Source organism: Ruditapes philippinarum, unplaced genomic scaffold (genome assembly GCF_026571515.1).
Source record: "Ruditapes philippinarum isolate M1 unplaced genomic scaffold, ASM2657151v2 ctg3249_1_1_1_1, whole genome shotgun sequence".
Classification (NCBI taxonomy): domain Eukaryota; kingdom Metazoa; phylum Mollusca; class Bivalvia; order Venerida; family Veneridae; genus Ruditapes; species Ruditapes philippinarum.
Genome location: NW_026864970.1, coordinates 108,907 through 132,731, shown reverse-complemented (window position 1 = coordinate 132,731; position 23,825 = coordinate 108,907). Strand labels below are relative to the sequence as shown.

Below are 23,825 nucleotides of genomic sequence, written 5' to 3'. Positions count from 1 at the left end.
AAGAAAGAAGAGAAAGAAATTCCGCACACAGAAACTTAATATAAGAAATTGTAATTGAAATAAATAGATCGCCAAGACGTGGCGTAATTTATCTATTATGTTCGTTTGATACTTCTGTACTTCAAACATTGACTACAATAAAAACTTAACAAAAAAGAAAAAAAGGTCATAAGTGTAGGAGTACGGTCGTTAAAGTGTCGTAAAGTAACTTACAATTTTGGAGCTTTGTTATTCAGCCACCTCTTATAAAGATGATGTAGCAAGCTGCTCTGTAAATAAACGATGTTATTCTATGATTTTATTGTTCGCCTGTTTGTGTGGTAAACCTCATTCAAGGAGTGCGATAATAAAGGGCGAAAAAGAGAACCTTGCTTGTTTTTTTCATTTAACCGCTACAGAATCCCAATTCGATAAACTTGCAATCAAAAAATTGACTTTTTAGTGTTACAAATGTTTTGATACCATTATAATTGTTGTCAATTTTAACACTACTTTAACTCGACAATTGATTTAGAATTATGATTAAAAGTTCTTTACAAAGTTTATACTAAAATGTAATAAAGGCAGTATATGATTAAAGTAAAAAAAAACTTCATGAAATCTAAAAAAGAGAAACAGAGCTTTTAACTTTGTTGTTTGTTTATTTATTTATTTAGGTGTTGGTCAAATTCAGTGTGAAGTTTATCTATCGTGTGTATTGAACGATTGAACACAGCGTACTCGAGTTACTGCCTATTTTCACAAATTGGGTTCATTTTGACACAATATCATTAAATCATGTGTGATGTTGAAAAGTATTTGAATATACATTTCTTCTTTGCTTTTTTATGTCAAATTCAGTGTGAAGTTTGTCTATTGTGTGCATTAAATGCAGCGTACATAAGTTGCCGCCAATTGAAACACAATATTTTCATTAAATTCAAATTGACATACAGTCATTAAATCAGGCGTTTTGATAAACTGTAAGTTTGAAAACAATTTAAATCATGATTTTTTCTCGTGTATGAACTGTTCCGTGGAATTCATACATGTCAATTAACAGACGTTTTAAAATGTTATTTAAAGGCATACAAGAAAAGCATTGATGCAAAGCATCAAAGGGCGACGCCAAAAGAATTTGATCCAGTTTGCACCTAAATACTTAACAAAAGATGTGTACTTTATAGCAGTACCATTTCATGTGACCTGGAGGCTAGGCCCAGTTTAAGTTGAAACTTAAACCAAAAAGAAAAGACTCTGTCTTGCCAAGATGCAAAGACAATTTATAGTCAATTAACTAATCTTACGATTTATTTTACCAGATACAAGGATACCTGAGTCATCATCATATAATCACAGGCACGAGTATCGGACCTGGGAAGAAAAAGTATGACCAGATTGATAAAAAAACTGTGTTCATCTTAAAAGTGTCAAAAACCAAAAAAAAAAAAAATGTAAATAATGACCCCCTTAAAAAATATACTATTAACTTAAAGTATATTTTTAAAGGGGGTCATTATTTACATTTTTTTGGTTTGTGACAATTTTAAGATGAACACAAGTTTTTTTATCAATCTGGTCATATTTTTTCTTCCCAGGTCTGATAATTGTGCCTGTGCATATAATAAAAGCTTATTGCTCAGGTTGCAGACATGTCATTGACATATATTAGACATAAAAGAGGACCTAAAATGAACATCAGGGGGACACCATAGGTACTCAGAGCAGTAGTAGGAGTACCAGCCACATCAACCAGCTGCTTTCAGAGATAAGACTCGAACCATGTAAGAATGTCATTACATATGGCAGATGCTTGAAGTTCCATGAAGAAGAAGAAAAGAAACTTCTTCATGTGCAGTATATGTGTGATCAAACTGTATCAAATGCTTTTTTGTAGATCTAAAAGTATCATGCAATACTGCCTTTGTCCATTTCAAATAAAATACAATCTATTAAATGAATCAAACATGTGTCAGTTGAAAAACCACTTCTAAACCTGACTTAAAACTGCCTGACCATGACTCGAACCCATGACTTTCAGAAGACCAACTGAGCTATCCGGCCGGCTAGACATTTTCTCTCTAATAATGAAATAGTTCTAAACCACAACATATTTCCCCACTCTATTGGTTTATGTCCTTGAATTTCTGATGTTTACAGAGCATAGTGAATTAAACTCATGGTTATATGCAGACACTGGATGAGAAAAACTTTCAGCTTGACCAGAACACAAACCTGTGACCCACAGAATAATGTACTGCGGCTGTAAGCGATTGAACTATCTGGCCGCTTACACATTTTCTGGCCTAAATAGTAAACAGTTCTAAACCGTGACAGATATTTAGATTTTTAAATTAACAGATAATTAATTCTTAATTAATAAATAAGAAATAAAAACCTTACATACTCATAGTCTAAATTAAAATAACAATTTATTTATTATGTATTATTATTTTTACTAAAAAGGGCTTAGACAGTAAACTATTGGTTGTGCCATTATTTATAACAGGTCAATTTGAAAGTGAACATAACTGTGCTAATACATGTACAATATCTATTTTTTGTACGGATAAAAAACTAACCTTTTTTCTATGATAAGAAATTTTATGAAGGCTGATTTGTATTTTGCATCAAGGCACTGGGCGAAAACACGAAAATGCAACAAACACACCACTTTGTGTCTGGCGCCCGGTTACTTTTTTGTACTTTGTTGGTTTTCATGTGGCAAAAATCACCCGCTATAAAATTTAGTGTACAAATTTATTCAAGGGCAAGTAACAATCTACTCTATGAAAAGTCTGTTGTCGGGTTGACTCAGGAGACCTAAGCTTGGAAATTGAGACCGGTGTCCCTCCATTACAAATAGATAAGACAGAAGCTGTCCTTTTCAATCTATGCACATGTTAGAAAAAAATTAGAATAACCATTCAAAATATGATTTTTTGAGACTTTATCAATTATATTGCTTGATCCAAGTTTCAGGACATTTTCAATCAATACATGTATTATCATTTATAACTTTAAATGAAAGTCTCATCCCTTTAATAATAATGACATAACTGTAACTCTTTAAATTCAGAAATATTATAAGTCTCATCATATCAATATACTAAGATATACATGTATGCACATAACATTAATAATTCCCAGTTTCTATTAAATAAATATGAAATCCTAACATTAACATTGGTACTAATGGATGGAATTCAAAATCTAGTAGAAACAATTCATATACAAACACATAGAAAATAATAATTTCACATAGTGATTAGAAGATGCCTCTAGCAGAATACCTATAGGTATGTACCAACTGAACAAACTAGAAAAATCTGGCCTAGGGTATATCAAGCCAGTAAAAATATATATCAATATTCACTCATCAGGGCCTCTCTGCTTTTGATGACCTTACAACTGGTAAATTTTATAAAAAACAAAAAATAGTAAGTAATACTAAAGATAGAGTAGACAGAAAAGAACAAATAATTTAGTAAACATGAGTTACTTCCCCTTAAAATAGAGAAAACCTGAAACCCAAAAGAACACCCTTAACATTAAAATGACGAAATGTTGCAGGCTCAGTCAGTTTTATTAAGCCATGCAAATTAATGGTAAAGTATTCATAAAAAAATAGATGACCATGTGACAGCAGTTATTGCAGAAAATCGGATAGCTTTCAACATCCGGATACTGGTACACTTTGTAAAAACAACCATTCTGTGCAACAGATCAACGTAATATGGATAAAATCAATAGGATAATCGTTAACAACTGTCCATTACCTATCCTTATACTCATTTGCAGGTGAACTTTCTTCTTGTAAGAAAATTTTGAAAATATATAAATGAATGAACGAACGGATACAGCATCAATGTAGACCACAACGATATTCGAAATCCGGGTTTTAGTATTGTCAATAAAACTAAGGGACAAGCTGTTAAACTGAGCCTGCAATTTCATGAAAATAATATCACAATGCACATGCTTTTTATATAAAGTTATTAAATACAAATATAACAACATATTTGTTTACTTGATTTTTACGAATCAAAATAAATCTAATTAACTCAACATGAAAATAACTGCTAATAATAACAGCTCCTTCCATTGGCAAAAATAAAAAGCATTCCATATAAGACGACGCCGCTCACCGGCGTCGCCAATAATGCCTCAGAAATCCATATTTTTTTTAATTCGTCAGAAATGTCAAACATGTGTTTAGTAATAGAAAGAGCACCGAAACACGAGGCTATCTGATTTGTACGAGGGGGCGTAGCCCCCGAGTATTAATCAGATTGCCGAGTGTTTTGGTGTTCTTTCTCTTTTGTATCATAGTCAAACATAAAATCACGTTCCCTGCTGTCACAATATGAAACCCCGGCAAAAATGAACCAATGAACGAACATCTGAATATGACATTTCTGTCTCTTTCCCTTTCTCTGCCATCACAATATGTAAACCCCAGCAAAAATGAGCCAATCAATGGGCATGCTCTGGAGTGCGGGTAACTAATACCCGCACTCCAGTTAACGCACTGTGCATGTATATGTATACGATTTAACCCTGACACATTTTCAACAGAAAGGTCTCCAAACTATGATACAAATAATGTAAATGATAATGGATTAAGAGCATGTTAAATGTTTAGCAACTGAAGAAGTAGCGCTTAACATGCAGTAATGTGTCATAAAATTAGCATCTCGTAAACAAAGTAGTATTTTGAAATTAATACAAAATACTTATTCACTGTAAGAGGGTGTCATAACTTGTCAAACACGAAAATTTTGCCCGTTTTTAGCTTAACATGACTTATCAAAGAGGCTATGTACTATTTAAACAGTTGATTTTAAACTTTACACTATGTGGTGAAAATGAATGGGAATTAAGACCTAATCAAAAGCACAGTAATTTTAGACATGTCATTTTGATTTTATCTTAATTGACCAATTTGTTGACATTTTAGATTAGTTATGCTGTATAAGGGATAGTTATCATGATAAACGTTGTTTGAATAGATTAAAGTCGTTCGAAACTTTAATTTTCAGTTTAAAGTTAAATAGGCTGTTAAAAAGAGCAAATAAATGTTGTTGGTTTTTTAAAAAAAAATGATAATTGACAAGCAACATATTACTAAACAATTCTTTAGTAAAGAAGCACATATTTCAAATATTATATAGTTTGTTATTTAATTAGCACTGTCAGTTGAATCAGTTTAATTTGTGTAAGTGTTTGTTTATTTAAAACAAAAAAGAAGGATATTTGTTCACGTTTTCAGTAAGTTATATTTTCATATTCATTTGATATTAGTATGATATTTGATATAAAGATGCATTTTATGATAATTGTATAACTGTGCTAACTAAAGGTTACAAGAAAATGCTCCGCTCATTATTACAGACCAAAGACTTTAATTGTTCAGGTAGGGGGTAAAATGTCACTGGCTTGTCGGTGATTATGTTTGTATCATTTAAATCGGCTAAAATATTGAAACTTTGATATTCTAAATTTTGAAATTGCTTTAAAAATGTGTGAGTGCTAAAATGCCCACACCAATGGTTCATTAACTGCATTTCAAAGTGAAAAAAAAAACAATATGCACGCAACATGAAAATTCGTGTTGCATATCAACGTTACAGACAAGAGCAATTTTGAGCTTATCTTTTTTGTTAATGAGAGCGTTTAATATATTACTAATCCAGCAGTTGTAAAATGGACGATGTCATTTAGAAAATGAGTCTGCGCTTTGCCCGACAACCTAAAACCCGCATGCAGTCAGACAATCTTTGATGTGTAATAACATCAAAGGAAAACGTACAGAATATGGTCCGGACTAATTGTCTTTTATTGTCCTACTTGCTATTTAGACCAGTAAAATGGTATAAACTACTCACTTTTATCACTACATTTAATTTCGTGACATTTATCTTTTTACACTTATTGGCACCTATTAAACACATTTGTGTCGCATTTAAAATCGCCCAAAATGTATCTAAATGGAAATGATCGTGTTACAGTGATAAGTTATCTACATGTAAACGGGATTAATATGTTAGAAATACGTAATTGTACGCCACTTTTATTATGTATATGTTACAATTACTAACGGAAAATACTGCATTGTTTGCTCATCATCAGTCATCGTCGTTAACAATGATGACGTCAGACTAATTTATTTATAGAAAAATGTGAACTACACAAGAAACTTAATACAGGTTTTTAATTATAATTATAAATGTATATCAACCTTTTAAAAGAATAATGTGAATGTCGACGTTCATTTATTGATATATAACTCTCCGAAGTTCTGGATGCTTGACTTTTTCTTAACCTTCACACTGAATCTTCACACCATAAATAAATTCCACATATGTATATATCTTTTCCTTGTTAAAAATGCAAATATATACCACAGAAAATATGATATTCAACAGGAATAATACACTAATTGAGAGTTGAACGAATACAAAAAAAAACTGTTTTCACATACACATATACGTGTTAAGTAAAGTAACGTAAGATTTTCGGTGTAAATTAACTAAATTACTTAATGAAATTTACCAAAAATGCTTTAATACCCTTCCATGTTAGGTGTTTGTTTAGCTTTGTCAACGTCAATACATTTGAAAAGCCGGGTTACAAAACTGTTCTTTAAATGACATGAAGTAAATATCATCTCTCATACAATGTAATAAATCCTTAGATATGACATTGTGTGATGAGAAAAGTATGAGCGTAACAGATTGTGCAAATAAATTAATAGCTCGACAAATATTGCCTACTCCAGGCCAAATTAATTTCAAAGCGACCAAGTGATGCGACCAAGTGATATATGAGTATTGATGATGTTAATAATAGTGAATTTGGTTGAGTTATACATTAGTTATATTCAGCAATAAAATAAATAAGTTTATTGAATTTGCTAGCATATTAAAGGAACTCAATCAACATAGCTTAAAACCATGAAATTTTAATTTCTTATATAGATAAACTGGGACACTTAAACAGAATGTACACAACAGATAATTATGAAATATACTCAGAAATAAAGTGAAAATCGTATGTTTTAGCCTTTCTTAGACCGATTTATGTGCTTTTCAGTTCACGATATTTTGTTCACAATTTCAATAATTATTCTGGAAAAAAGGAGTGAGTAAATGATCTGAAATTTTGCACACAATTTACTAGTCTAGACCTGCATCAAATGGAACATTATTCTCGAAAAACCTATTTCTTGACTTGTTATGTCAATAAAACACAGAAGATTCCCTTTACAAGCGTGTAGTGTCCCTTTAAAAGCGGCGTGTAATTGAGTATGTTGTATTCTTATCAACTGCAAATTGTACATTAATCTAAGAACTAAATCATAACTCAGATATATGGGTTCTTTTGAAAGAACCACAGAGATAATGATTTCAATTAGCGCAATTAGTTTACTATATCATGCGTATGTAACCTTGCTTGTCCTTTCTTGCTATGTTTGTTATCAGAAGTCAGAAGGCTATGTTTTAAACAATTATTATCTTATAGCAGGAGCCGTTATCGCCTATTCTATCCAGGACAACTTTATTATTATTTACAGTCCAACATTGCAGATACAAAATTTACCGCTTCGTTTAATTTGCACTAGAAGACAGATGTTCCGTTAATCAGCACACACTTGGCGGAATCAGATGCATTTTATAGCACGTGCGTGTTATAATAGACCTTTGTTCCAAACGTCATAAAACATTTTTATTTCGTTGCTGGACTTTTGTTGGACCGTATCATCAAACAAAATATAATGGATTATATCACCTTGATAATTTAATTCCCAAAGCATTCCCGTTTGCAGCACATAAAATGTCTGTACGTTTAGGTATATTTTTCTGGTCAATATTTGAGAGCAAGAACAACCATTGTGTCAAAGCTGAAAAAGAAACTTGAAATCATACGTGCAATGTCATGCAATTTTTATCTTCATGAACTTTAATTAATAAGCGTATGTAGGCGAGTTTCAAACTCCAGCTTATACAGTTATTCTACCGAGTAAAACCGTTGAAATAGTGCATATATTATTAAGTGATTTATTATAGTATAACACCAATATTGTATCATAGTTTGGGGACTTTTCTGTTGAAAATGTGTCAGAGTTAAATCGTATACATATACATGTACAGTGCGTTAACTGGAGTGCAGGTATTAGTTACCCGCACTCCAGAGCGTGCCCATTGATTGGTTCATTTTTGCTGGGGTTTACATATTGTGACGGAAGAGAAAGGGAAAGCGACAGAAATATCATATTCAGATGCTCGTTCATTGGTTACTTTTTCCCGGGGTTTCATATTGTGACAGCAGGGAACGTGTTTTTATGTTTGACTATGATACAAAAGAGAAAGAACACCAAAACACTCGGCAATCTGATTTATACTCGGGGGCTACGCCCCCTCGTACAAATCAGATAGCCTCGTGTTTCGGTGCTCTTTCTATTACTTATTTAGTCGAAATATTTAGAAAATACTCTAATCATTAAAATAGATAATACCCTAGTTTGCATAATATATTCAAAGGTTCATCTAGATTAGGAAACTAGCATTTTTTAAACTATGTTTTTATTTATTATCTTGTTCGCAAATTTGATTATTTGAAGATTTAGCTTACTCATTAAAAGGTGTGTCCATTTTAAATGACTGAAGTTATATAATATTATCATATTTCTTTTCATTGTGTTTTTGTCGATTTTATTGCTAATGTTTAACGCAATTTTAAAAAGTAACTGTTATGTGAACACGATAACTTTAAATGATGGACCGGTGCCAAGAAAATATCAACTTGGAATTGAACATGTGTCTAATGTTAAGACAGCGACAAAATAGTAATATCTAAAGGCATTTTATTTGTAAAAGTCCGCCTTTATTTGACCAGAAAATAATTAAAATATTCGGATATTAGATTGATAATCGCACCCACAATGATAACAGAAATAAACACCCATTTGGATGATTTGCTGTTGTTAAACACCGTCTGTTATCATTGTCTATCTAATATAAGATAACACCTTTCCAGGCTGATATTCGAAGAGCAGAAGCATCAAACGATTTTATAATTGAAACTGCCACCTACAAAATGCATACTGATTCCCGGTGGCTTTTATTTGCAACCTGGTTCAACATTTATTGCCAGTTTACGGCACCTGTGAAACAACCATAATCATTAATCCCATTCTGTATCGACATCAAATACCTTCGCGAGAAGACCATTTGTTTCTTAATTATGACTCTCACACAATAAAATATTTGTTGAAAGCATTCATTATCAAATTGTTTTTGAAGGTCACTAAAGTTTGTATCAGCTGCTATTTTGGCTCCACTAAAAGAAGAAATCTGTTGTGAAACTTTTTTTGTATGATTTTACATCGTAATGACTTTTCATTGCCATAACTTACGTTGTTTAAAATATGTGTTCAGTTTTGTGAAAAAATCCATTTTTTCAGCATTTATGTTGTAATAGATACGCTGCAGCTGACGAGTTTAAACATAAATTTGTATATTTTTAGTGACCCTTAGTCTAATGTTCCCTTATACATGTATTACATAAACGTAATCATTGCAAATTCCGCCACCAAGACGTTACAGTTTGTTATACATCATAGAAACAACATCAAAGCTTGTTGTAATTACTGAAAAACAAACTCTGAATTGCTTTGCAAGACCACACCACAGGCATTCGAAATACAATACCAACATACAGTATTCTCTTACACAACATTCAACAGAAACTTTGTGTTAATGAGTGTTGAGAAGGAACAGAGTGTCATTAGCATCATCTAGTGAAGCTTTAGAGATATTCAATACTCTCTAAGGAGACAACTGTTGCATTGTTCCCAAAGCTAACTTGTTAGATTTTACAAATTTACAAATTCAGAAGTTGCCTAACCATTTCATTTGAATGTCTCATACTTTGAAGTATCATAGTTCTGTCTTTTTGTCAGCCAGTTTGGAGTTTATGCAAAAGCGATGTTCACAAGATACAATGCAGACATACAAAGTAACACCGATCGTTTTAAATAGAATACTCAGTTGAATTAATATATTCAGTAGAGACTTTTACATATCTTAAATCTGATACCCCTCATTTTATCGAGAAAGTAAACCATATAAGTACTAGTTACCCGAATGTAGATTGTGTCCAGGGGCGACACCGGCTTGTAATATGTTTCGGGCATATAAAGCGAAATATCAATGCTATTGTCATTAAACTTTCAAAAACTTTTTTGTCAGTTATACGCATCTTCGTATACGACCCCCCAATTCGTATGTTTTAATAACGCGTATTACAACTTTCCTACGTTATAAGTATATAAGGCAGTGTGTTAGAGTTTCAAACATTACAACAAAGTTGTGTAATAGAAATAAATTCATTTGATGCAATATATATCATTTTAAGTAGCGTTTGTTAACTTGAAGGGACTAATTTAAGGGCGTATCAAACTAATGTGTATATTTTCATTCTGTGGTCTGCATTTAAAATTAATGAAACATTTAATAATGACGATGGAATTATTTTTCAAGAGAATAGTGACAGGGCGTGTGTCTGGGGAAATACCATACAAGTGGAAATAATGAGATAGTAGCGTTCCCTTTGGGGCAGTAGGCGTGGTAGATACAGTCGGTGAGATTGAAATGTTTGATATGGATTTATCGTGTGCACTTATAATATGATCAATGATATTTATACATGTATTGTAATGATTCATTTTTTACGAACATTTTGTATATAAATGTTGGCATATTGGCTTATTACATTTGCTGCGAAAGTTTTAAAACATTGCATGGTTTTAACTGTTTTGTTTTGTTTCATGAGGAGGGAAATATAATGCTGTCACATGTACTTTGTTTAAAACAAATTGTGCAAAATAATAAGCAAATTTCAAACATAAAAGTTGATGTAGAATATTATACATTCGATACATTTCGTAAACTCGATGTAGTATTAATAAAAACAAATATAAATATTAAAATGAAATGTAAAACATGTACGAAAAATGTTACTTAAGACAATTACATGTACATGTACAAATTGTTATGACCATGGATAAAGCATTGTTTGTGCCGATTAAGAAACACTTTGATATGGTACATATATTTAATTTACTTATGGAGCTCTCTCTCTCTCTTTCCTGGACACCTCTGATGGGTCAGTAAGTACCATTAAGCAGACGACAAAAATAACAATAAGAAGTAGTATATCAGATGTTTTTTCACCCATTTCTCAAACACTGGATAATTACGTTGTTGTTCAGCTTTAATTACAGAATGTCATTCAACTATAAGTGCCTCTTATGCGTGTGTTGTTCAAATTCAAGAAGCTTCTAATCGTGCCTCTCTTGTAACTAGAAGCTAATCAAGAACAACTTTGAAAACACTTCAAAGAAGGAGGCTGTTACGTAATTTGCAGGATGAGACATGAGTGGAACGATTTCATTATAGAACAGACCATAGCCAAGCAAAATAAGTCGCAGTTGAATGTAATATTCCTTAAAGGGACTCCATTGAGATGTTTTGATATGACGGGGCTGTTAATAATTTTTCGAGATTAATGTTTCATTTGATGTAGGCCTAGACCAATTACTTATGTGCAACATTTCAGAACATTCGTTCACCCCGTTTTTCAAGAATTATTATTTTACTGTGTAAAATGGCCCACACAATTGAAAAGCTTTGCAACGCTTTTCACTTAAATCGGACTAAGAATGACACAAAAATGTTCAATCAATTTCATTATATATTTCTTTAGTATCTTTTCCTGTTTGTTTTAAGTGTCCAAGCTGATCTGTATATGAAATTCAAATTTAACTATAATGGTTTTATGCTTCTGAGCCTTAATGGAGTTCCTTTGAGACATATCTAAAAAAAACTTCGGAGAAATACCCCAGGTCATATTCGACGTTGTATTGATATGGATGATTCCATTTCAATATTACAATTATGAAAACCGAGCAGATACATGTACGATACAGAACAACATAACGGAACATTTTTTCTATCTCCGGCACATGGTTCGATTTGTCTCTGTCCCGAATTGTTACGTAAACAACCGGTAATGTAGAGAAATGTTAAATGAAAAACAATTATATTGGTGCAATGGAACGAGATTCGGCTGTCTGAGAGCCTCTATCGGAGAGTATAGGCATGTTTCACTATGGTATTGGATTTTATATGATAGAGTATTTTATAAAACAACACTGCCTCGCTTCTCACAATAACAAACGACCTGCTGGAGTAAAGATGTTCTTCTGTAAGACTTAGGAAGTTATTGGAATATATTTGTATCGACGATAGTAGTAAAAGTATGGTGTGGTGAAAATTAGATAATCGAATTAAAGCTGTGATACTTGGAATATGCTACTTGTTGCTGGATTTAATTTGAAAGAACATTTTGAAATTATGTGCTACCGGATTTAAAAGACATGTTTTGTATAATCATGCATGGGAGTTAACGAAATGGGATTTTAATGACAAGCTGGGTAAGCACATTTTATTGAAAAAATGTTATTTATACATTTATAATAATGCAACTATAATTTACTAAAGAAAAAATCTTAAAACTATTTATTGCGCGACTATTTTTACATTTATGTTTAGTTACTATATTAAATGTAAATAATTATGATAAATATATTTGCTCAATTTATTCAGATGAGTTTGTTCTTTTTTTAATTTTCATTTCAATAAAATATTTCAAACAACGGATTTTAAGTAATATAATTATGTTTATATAAAATATATATTATAATGTGTAAGCTAATACCACAGTATCGTGTGAAGGTTAACTAATAATTCTGACTATACGAGGTTATGAACAGATTTTTGTATGACAATGCAACTGTTATAAAACTTAATTGTGTTACGAATCGCTCCTGAGAAAGATAATTAAAACGTTTAAAGGTAATGTTCATGTTAAGTGGATACACTACATTCCCTTTAGTTGACGTTACTGCAACTAAATTGTTGTTATCTGTATTGAATGTTGTTTTTACTGATTGACATATTTTTTAGCACAATCTTGTCTTTTATACTTTATATTTAATTCTAAACTTCAGAAATAAAATGTTTTCAAATGATGTCAGAGACAAAGTTCAGTAAAAAAATGAAATCAACCTTTCCATGCTTTGCTTATCAAATATATTGATCATTAATTACAATTATTTAATGGAACAATGATTTAACAGTAAACGTTATTAACAGTAAACGTTATTTCAGTAATGATATTTTTCTACACAATGTATAAAAGGAAATTTTATGTCTTATTATTATTAATTCAATTTTCATTACAAGGGTCAACGAACACTAACTGTTTATTAAGTCAAATAGAAACTTCTATAGGGTTAAATATACGAATAGAATTTATAAGCAAAAATTATGTGTTTAGGATTAAGGTAATAATTTAGATAAAGGGATTGTGTAAATGTAATTTTCATACACAATTTGTTATAAAAATGAATAAACAAATGGTCGTTTTCGATTTACGAAATCCTTTCCATTTTTTTGCATGTTCTGATCCTTTTTGGTTATTTATTTATACTTTTAAGTGCCAGTTGTAATGTTTAGATTACATTTTCTTCTTTATTATTTTTAATACACCTAAATATAATGAATATCAGTATGAATCTGGAGGCATACTTCTTTAAAGTCCTATCATAAACAAGCAAAAGAATTTTTATCATTATTCATTTATTACTGGAACAGCCTGCATTTTTATTTTTCGTTTAAAGAATTGGATGGGTACTAAACATCCATCATCGTAAAAGAAACGGTTGCTAATGTTCAGTAAGTACCTCCTTAGCCCACTTAAACAAATTAGGGAAAACGTGCCTTCAGGTTTCTGTGGTAAAATAAACAATACTTGAGTCAATGACTTACTTAAATTACTTTTACAACCCGAAAAAAATATAGTATTTCAAACTAAGAGTCATAGAAAAGATTTTCTATTCATACATGATGTTCTTTAAGACCTTAACATATTTTTATTGAACGAACATGAGTGTAAAAATAAGAACTAGCAATGTATAAAGGGCTTTTCACAGAAGAGTACATTTTCACTATGATAATTAAATGTCTATAAGACATAACTGATAATTGATATTATCGCTCACCGTTTACATTAAAGGTATACCATGCTCAAATTTGATATTTTAAAATATTATAAATTGCCAAAAAGTATATTTGTAAATATGCAATAAACATGTTTCGACTTCTCGCAGATTCTTTAAGAAAGGATCGATTTTACATGACCTATATTGGAAATGCAGCTTCCCATACAAGTTTTACATACTATTTTATTCAAATAAGACATATTCAGTAAGAATTTCATATATGTAAATTAATTTCTTTGATAAAAAATATTAAGCTGTTTCAGACGGAAATTCTCAACAACACTTTTTTCTAAATTATGTGCTTTTTATGGAAGAGTTATTTCTTTGCAGATAATTTTATCACAAATACCGGTTATTTTCTTGATGATAGATGAACTATTTCATCATTTTGCAAAAATGTAAAGTGATGAAATTAAATAGAATTATGAATTAAATGGATAATAATCCCTATGAATTATTGCTTGCCTCGTCATCAAATTTCGTTAAAAAGTTTTCTCCGCAGGCTTCAAATCAATGTATTGAATAAATCTATTTTTTCTCTATGTTCCCCTTTTAAAACTTATTTTGTTCGATTAAAGAATCGTGGACAATATGCATTAGATATAATTAAATATATAACACTACTCTTAATATCTATCAAAATCAGCTCCATTTTCACAATTATTCAAATTGTATGACAAATATACTTTCAAGTTGTCAAAATTATCTATCTCAGCAAATTATGACGAAAGCTTTTAGCATAATATACTTAATGAATATTAATTCCGTTATATTGTCAAGATTTATGATATTTTGTAATTTGAAAATGTTATGTAGCACATGGAATAAAACAATACAGTATTTTTATTGGCTTCACGCCAATTAAAATCAATTACAACTCTTTATCTGAAAGGAAAAGTGTAATATCAGCAAGTTGTAGACTCTAGAACATTAAAAAAGGTTGCTCAGAAAAGAATCGGTAAAAAAGCATTACTTGAACATAAACGCTTACAGCGTCATTTGTTTAGGATCGGATTTCACAGGGTTACAGTCTGCTATCACTTATTCTATCTTATCGAACTTTACCATCATTCCGTTTTAGTTGCACGTAAATTAGCTTGATTGCCTTTTGTTGTTATGTGAAGTTCACTGTAATACATTAAATATGTAAATTAAGAATCAAATATAAAGTTAAGTTTGTCGTACGATTAATGTTAGCCTATGGATTGGATTAATAAGCTTATAACTATACTCGAGCTCATGTGCATTGCCGACCAACTGCAAAGAGCAGTTACATTGTATTACGGTCGTTACACGCAGTTAGCGTAAGGTCTATTGTGCTGGCGGCTCTAAAACAAGCCTGAGGACGCGCAGAATTAATTAATCTTTACAGCAGTTTTCTGAAACAACTCTCTGTAAAAAGATGTTATTTATTAAAACATTAAGCCGACACTCAAAATGTTTATCTAGAATTTGTCGTGTTGTAAATCAGTTTTTGAAATGTGGTGAGTTTATCTCCTAGAAATGGTGTACAGTCTCCGTAAATGACATAAGTCAAGATTTGGCGAAACAATGTGCATTAAAACATCAATTTTGTATAAGCAGTGGTGTTTTCTATATCCATGTATAAATGAGATTAATGTTTTTGTATGCAGTGTGAAATATATATAAACTGACGGCTGTGATTGTTTTGTCTAGTTCACACATACATTCAATTTTTTGAGATGATTATATGTGACGTATATTGCTTCATCTAGGGCTCGTATAAAATGTTATATGTTACAAATATCAGTATAAACATGCTGAACTAATCTTTGCCTATCAAATGCGATATATATTACGAGTATCAGCATTAACATTTTGAATTAATCATTTCTTTATGGGATTGGGGTTTATATGTAATAGTTATAAATCTAACATGTCATGTTAAAGGGACTCCACTGAGTTTTTTATATGACTGGGCTACAAATAATTTTTCGAGAATAATGTTCCATTAGATGACGTCTAGACCAATATCAATGCACAATGTCAGATCATTTGCTCTGTCCGTTTCTTCCAGAATAATTAGTTTAATTATGAAAAATGACCCAAAATTGAAAAGCGTTCTAACGAGTTTCACTCAAATCGGACTAAGAGTAGCACAAAATACGACTTCCATTTTATTTTTGAGTAAACTTATTGATTATCTTTTGCATTCTTAAAAATTCTAAGTGCCTCTGTGATCTATGTGTTAAATTCAAATTATATGTTCTTAGTGGAGTTCCTTTAAGGCATATGTTTGTTTGGCATATTTCATCAACTGGAACCATTTCTTCTTAAATTGTTACCTTACTTCTCGTTTTTGTTGCACTCTTATATTAACGTATCAAATACTTTATTAAATCTGTTTATTACTCTATTAGATATTGATGGTAATAAAGTAAATATACAGAAGGAATAAGCAGGTATATGATTTGAAGTTCCTTAATTATATTATATTATATTATATATGACTAAATGACAATATTCAAGGTCAATCAAAAATGTGTATGGTAATCAAAGACAACGGCCAAGGAACAATCTTGAGTACAAATGTTAAAAGGTCATATTCTAGCCATAAAAATGTCTTATCATCAGTTATAATTGATAGGACTTACAACGACCGCTTGCATATTCTACGAGCATTCTACGAGCATTGCCAATTTAATCAATAAGCCCGTGCCATATCTCGTGCTATTAATACATTTTATTATTCGTCATAAAGATAACGTCCATTTTCTATATTGCTTTAATTTGCCTGACATATTCCTCTCCAAGAAGTTATTGATGAAGTACGCAGATAAAAAATCATTGTCGTTATCACTCATTAAGTTTAACTGACAATTCACGTGCATTTGGCACGGTGCACACATAGTTGGGGATTACTTTTGCAGTTAATATCTTACACGTTCGTCATACTGCGCTTAGATGGCGCTGATTTGAGGTAATTGCTGCTGATTAAAAGCATTGGTGAGACAGGCTTTGACTGTAAGGCATATTTGTTCGTAGTCGTATTCGTTGGCAGCTCAGGCTGTCTCCAAACTTTTCTGTTTAATCTGACGATATGTCATAATCATGGAACAGTAAATATTTTTTAAAGTACATTTTAAAAATTACTTTAAAATAGAGTGTTTCAGAACTTCAGCTGCACAGCATGGTTTTGTATACCTCTTTCCATAACACACATTAATACACTTTTATTCTTGCGCAGTTATTTTGTTTGTCGTAAAAAGGACGTTTCATCAATTATTCTATGTCAATAACATTTAGCTGTAATTATCTCTTTAAGTACTAGTCCATAAACATAGTTGCCTAGTTGGCCGTCATCTTTCATTTATAATTCCGTTTTTTGTTAGAACGTTTGAAGGCCTTCTGTGTTATATCGCCAATTCTCTGTAGCAAAATACACGTGTAACATTTCCCCCAAAATTTATTTTTACGATGAATCTGGGACTTGTTATAGCAATCATTTCACTTAGCGGACTTTGTATAATTTGTTTTTCATTGAAATTGGGCAATAAAACTGAGGGGGACGGCAACTGTCCGTTATTTTATAGATAATCAGCCATATATATTCTTTTGCGAGCATTCATTTTTTCCGCTTTTTATCCTGTTTTAATAAGGTTGATTCTGTTTGAAACATGAACGTCACAAAGTGGAAAATAGTGTGTATTTACGTAAACATGGAGGCGTGCTTTAATTAAGAGAATACTTGATTATATTACAAGAAATATGAAACTTGCAGTTATTATTATTATTAGTTTGATATTACGTGACAGTAGAGTGCATTATGGCTTTACTAAATTGATTAAACTGTTTTAAAAGAGCTTCACCGAGGTAAACATGATTTGAACGATAAGCGTTATAACGCTTTTCATTTTTTGGTCACTTTACACGACTAAAATTACTATTCTAAAATCTGGGCGAGGGAATGATCTGAAAATTTATTAAACAGATGATTAAAAACAGATGCATCATCATCATCATCATCATCATCATCATCATCTTCATCATCATCATCATCATCGTCCACATCATCATCAACAATAACAACAACAGCGTCAACAATATCATCATCAACAACAACACCAACAACAACAACAATGGCATCATCATAATATTATTATTATCATTATTACAATATCATCATCAACAACAACAGCAACAACATCAACAATGGCATCATCATCATCATCATCATCATCATCATATTATTATTATTATTATTATTACCAAGCAGGAGGCTCTGATATTAACAAGTTTGTTTGACATTTTTGATATACCACGCTTAACCGAATACATTAACATTAAAATGTCAATTTCTATTATAAGTACGTCAATTTCGTAATTTATCAAGCCCTATTCTATATAATTGTAATACATAAAAACAATATTTGTTCAATATCTTAACCCTTGAAAAGGAGATATTTGCAATGACTTCTTAATTGAACACTTAAGATTATTCGAGTGTTGATGTTCTAAAGTCGTTTAAATGCATGTGTTCTGTAAAGGAACATGCTGAGGTATTTACTTAGTCTGATTTTGATATGGAAAAACTGGATTTGTTTATGTTTTTATCTATTTTGGTGATGTGTTATTTTTCGTACAAAACTTATGAAAAAATGCTTATATATTAAAAGTTCAGAATTCTTTTTTTCTATATATTTTTTTCTTTATATACATTCCTTAAACATTTTTATAAAGATTTTAATAAAAAAAAAAAACACATCAAAAATCTAGTGTTTCATTTTACGGCACACAGACACTGTAAATATGATGACTTTTCAGTCTGAAATGTTTTAATGACACTAGTAATTGGACGAATCTATCCACCGAGTTTACGGGAGGTGTGTGGTTCAACTCAGATTCCCAGCGCTCATGCCTGAAATAACGCTCGAAATGGGTACCTGAGTTATTTCCGCCACAAGTAAAGATGGAAATTTATAGTGCTTTTATATAACTTAAAAGGATCCAACAAAACAAAAGCAGTTTGGTATGGTGAATTCAATATCATTACGTATTTCGAATATGACTTTTTGTACGGAGAAATAATCCAATATACTTCAAGTATTGTATAACGCATCTTATACTATACCAGTTTATCGAGTAGAGTGTCTCTAAAGAATTGTATGGGCATTTCAACTACTGTTTTGCAGCGTACGGTATTGGATTTTTCCTTTCACGGAAGGTCTTTTCTCGTAATAACACAAAAACCGTTGTTATATTGATGTAGTTTCCACTAATTTATAGAGTGTATGTGGAATTAAAAGTGGTTCACGGGGAAGGGATATATATTATTTATTGCGTTGAAAGGATAATGCCGTCAAATGGAATGTTGTTTGCGGATTAAATGCTGCTTTCAACAAAAGTAGGTAAAAAATTTGTTTAATTCTGGGAATGATTTTTTTTTGTTTTGTTGTTTTTATTGTATAGATGTAAGAACTGTAAAAAGGTAACATACTTTGTTATTATTTCGACAATAGGACATCTGAAAGTTGTTAACCCTTTTTGACATTTGATGGCAATATTTTTCGAATCGGTTTATAATATAAGAAAGAAATAATAGCTTGTTTTACTGTTTTATTATTTACACTACAATTGATCTAAATACTTACTTCAATTTTTCATTGAATTGTGCGAAATGATAATACAATTGTTTTCATCGGTGGAATCTTTAAGTTTCCTTAAATTTGTGAAGAATGGTAATGTTAAGCTACTGTATTTTGCATTGGTACAAGTTTAAAGGCATATGCAAAATGTGTGAAGGATGAAAAAGTAAAGCTACTTTATTTTGCAAAGGTACAATTTTTCCAGGGCATTTTCTGAAGTTCGGCCTTTTTTCTATGTACATTTTTCTATTTAAAAACCACTTTAGATCATGCTAAATATAGGGTCTTGAGTTTTCTTTTACATTTTGAACATGCACCCATAATTCTACCATTATTAGATCAGCATTTATATCGGTTAATTTCCAATGACAAATTGCTTTAAATTCAGGGTGTAACGGTTATGACGAACTGCTGATAACACAAACAAAACTGATACGGAAGTAAATATTGCTAACACCGACCATATGTACGTAGGTCGTATCATACATTACAAGCGGATTATGTAGGATTACTGGAGGCTTTAGAAACTTGTATCTGATGCTAATTTGTCATTCATAGTCACGTGTAGTTTTGTTTTGTATACCTTTAAAATATCAGAAACCCCCTTCCCCCCCCCCAAAAAAAATAAATAAAAAATAAGAATAAAAAAAATAAAAATTAGGAAATAGGGAGAAAAAAAGAAGAAAAACATACGAATAAAGAGGAAAAGGGCAAGTTGTAATTGTCTATGATATTTTCAAGTAATTTCCGTTGGTTTAAAATGGCAATTATTTTCTCGAAAATTTTATCATACGGAAGTTAATTTTGTAAATAATCATACATAATTATCAGTTATATAAATGTCAGTTTAAAAGTGCACTTTTCGTGCAAATTTGACATTTTCACTATTTAATTACATACATAATCATGTGAAAATTTAGATGTAAAAGTAATTTACAATTTTGATACATTTGACAAGTTACTATTTTGATACATTTGACAATACCTTTTCTTAAAAACAAATATCTGTAAATGTTTTCTTTCATTGGTGAAAGATTCTTTATTTATCGTATAATTGTTCAGTTTTATATTCATTTATTAAGTTACTCACAAATGTGATGTCTCACTTTTGATTGCCTTTAAAATTGAAGAAAATGCTCATCAAAACTGAAAAGCGTACCATAAGACACTTTATTTGAATCGATTTTCACCATTTAAAGGCACACTATGATTTTACAGCTTTTCTGATACTTACCTTTCGAAGAAAGAAGAGCTGAATGTGAAATTATCTGTCAGTATAATAGCAAAATGTAAAGGAAGTAGTATTTTGACTTCCATCACTGTATCTGCACTAATTACAATATGTAAAGTTTTGTAAACTATAGCTGGACACCTATATATAGTAAGATAAACAGCTTTTGAGAAATAGAAATAAAAGCATTTCTGGGACGTAATGTGTCTTTAAAAAATTAGTTTCAAAATGTATTTTCATAATTTCTTTCATATGGCGTGGTACAATATAATGTTATGTGTCGGTGTTGCTATTGTTGTTATATTAGAACCGTGTTGTTAAAACATGGATGAATCTGTAAGAAAACAAGATTGATTTAAAGATTAGACTGATGATGTTCAATAATGAAAGTATACTGATCGATGGATGGGTAATTAAGTTGGCTATAATGTGATTTAACCTTAAGATATCTTATCGAAAATCTGTTTTAATGAAAAGGCGAGCTGAAGACAAACTTACTGAAGATATATGAGAGCCTATCTCTTGCTTTATAGCCAATAAAACAGTGTGCATTGCGACATTTAAACATGTTAACTTCTGCTAATTGTACAAATTACGTAATACCCATGGTGGTAAACATGCTGCTTTATTGGCTACCAGCGGAAGTGTTACTGTCACTACTAGGTATGTCTTCTACTGTATGTATAAACATTAAATCTAAGGATGAATTATGGAAGTAAAGTACGGTTAGCTCAATAGTTAGGGCGTTGGACTGTGAATCGGATGATCCGGGTTCGATTCACGGACGGTGCAGTACACTTTCGTTGTGATTGATAATTCTCTCTACATTCGCACTGTACGTCTGCTCATGTAATTAGTTCTTTGCAAAAGTCAAGGCAACTAGTACTGCTTGACAGCCTACCCAGGAACGATGCGGTGCTGAACTATGCTCTGGTAAATTAACTGTAGCTTACTGCAGTGATCCGGAGTGAAAACTACCTACACCACCAACGTGAATTATAGAATGGTTTTATAATATTTTGTCGAGTTAAAATATCATAAAACTCAGATTTGTGTGTGTATGTCAAATCCATGCGATTTACCGTTTTCATATCCACTGTGCTCAAAAGTAAATTTAATTTTTAAACGATTATCTATTACGCTGTGATTCACTTAATAATATCCCTGAAGTTTTGGAAACACATTTCCAGGCACATAAAATGTGACATAACATCCCCATTAATATGATACCTCTAATCTCATGCTGAAGTTAAATTATCAGTCTAAATTTAGAAATAAATATAACCAGATTATATTCCCCCTAGAATCAATAACCGATTAAATTCTAATAATACCAGATTACTTCATCATATAGTGAAATCACGGTTTGAGTTTCAAAGAAAACTTCTAACAACCAATGAATTTTATATTTCATATAATTTTCTTTGAAACTCGTATTTTGAAATAATTTGATTTTTTTTTATTAAAATAATAGGAAAAGAAATAGAAATTTCTAATATTGATATGTTGAAGTATTCCTATGCCTCTCTCAATTTGAGCATTTACATAATTATATCTAGAATAGGGAATACTAAAGTATTTAATCATACTCCTGCCTCGTAAAATTACCAAAGTATCATATTTTCTTTTTTAATTGTTTGCAAGCCTTATTTCATTCAAAATGATCATCATTTATTCATCGATGTCAAGGGGGTTGCTCCTACTGTTAATTATTGTTGATGCTTGCATTGCAATTGCGCCAATCTTTCTACATAGCCGTTTTTGTCCGTCATAATTCTATTCAGCCATGATTAATGAATAATCATTAACACCCATTAGTTTTAATTGTTGATGCACGTGCACAATGCACGGTAATAAATGATGATGAATTCTGCATGAAATTTTGATTACCCAATTTCATCGGTGAAACACAGATAACGAAGCGATGTATTTTGTTTTTATCACGGAATGATTTTAATATGCTTCCGGCGTCTAAATATTTTGTACTTATAACCCCACTCAGAATAGTGGTTCACCTATAAATCTAGAAAAGAAAGTTAGTTTCAAGCATATGTGACAACTTGTTTTTTTTGTCTGTAATGAAAATATCGTATCTCTCCCATACGTTACGGCAAATACACGCTTTGACGAGGTGCAAATGGAATATTCAATATGTCGTAACAGCTTTTATGATCCGATAAGAAATCTTGAAATCTAAATGTATAGAAACTTTCCTTTCAGTAACCACCTGTGATCGACAGCAAGACGGGCTATGTCCTGATCGTTACTGATATTCAATTAAGCATCCGTGACATGCACGTGATATGCACGTGTCACCTAGCACAGATATTGTGACAAAATCCCCTCCAAACTGTCATCTAATTTTTCTCATGGCATTATATAGAGCGTATATATACGGATACTCCCCGGTGTATATTACATGATGTAAGAGCTATCGATCCGTTATTATTCTATTACCCTGTAAGTAGAAGCTTTGAAGTATCTCGGCATGCAACTTCTGCATCAATAAAGAGACTGAATCTTCCTCAGTAGTGTAAGTAAATGGGCAGACGGTGAATAATTTATCATAAGGCATTTTAAATAATGACAAGGTGAAATATTATAGGTAATTTATGAGTTTTCTTCTTGGATTAGAGGAGTGAAATTGTGGTTTATAACCGCTTTTATTGCCGCCGTACAAATGCAACTGCCATATGTTCTTGGAATTTTAGAAGGCAATATTTCATGGTAAAATGTTCAGAATAATTGATAGGACTTTGATTTTTCTTGTCAGTAACGGTAGATGTGTTCAGAAAGGAGTGTGCGTGATTTTTACATTTGATGAAAGATTAGAATGGATGCTCTGAAAAATAAACTGACATGTTTTTTTGGTGTGTTTTTT

At 31.2% G+C, this 23,825-nt stretch overlaps 1 protein-coding gene across 5 annotated transcripts in view; it reads left to right on the top strand.

The window, feature by feature from the left end:
• Positions 1–23,825, top strand: part of LOC132727446 (uncharacterized) — a 107,552-nt gene that overhangs the window by 71,722 nt on the left and 12,005 nt on the right. Inside the window, exon 1 of one of the 5 annotated variants that reach the window (XM_060712966.1) lies at positions 12,017–12,478. The exons of 3 other annotated variants lie outside the window; for them this stretch is intronic. The gene's annotated coding sequence lies outside the window, so the exon portion shown is untranslated. Of the gene's footprint in view, positions 1–12,016; positions 12,479–19,290; positions 19,477–23,825 lie in introns of those variants that run through there. One more of the 5 variants, XM_060712970.1, reaches the window with a different exon arrangement.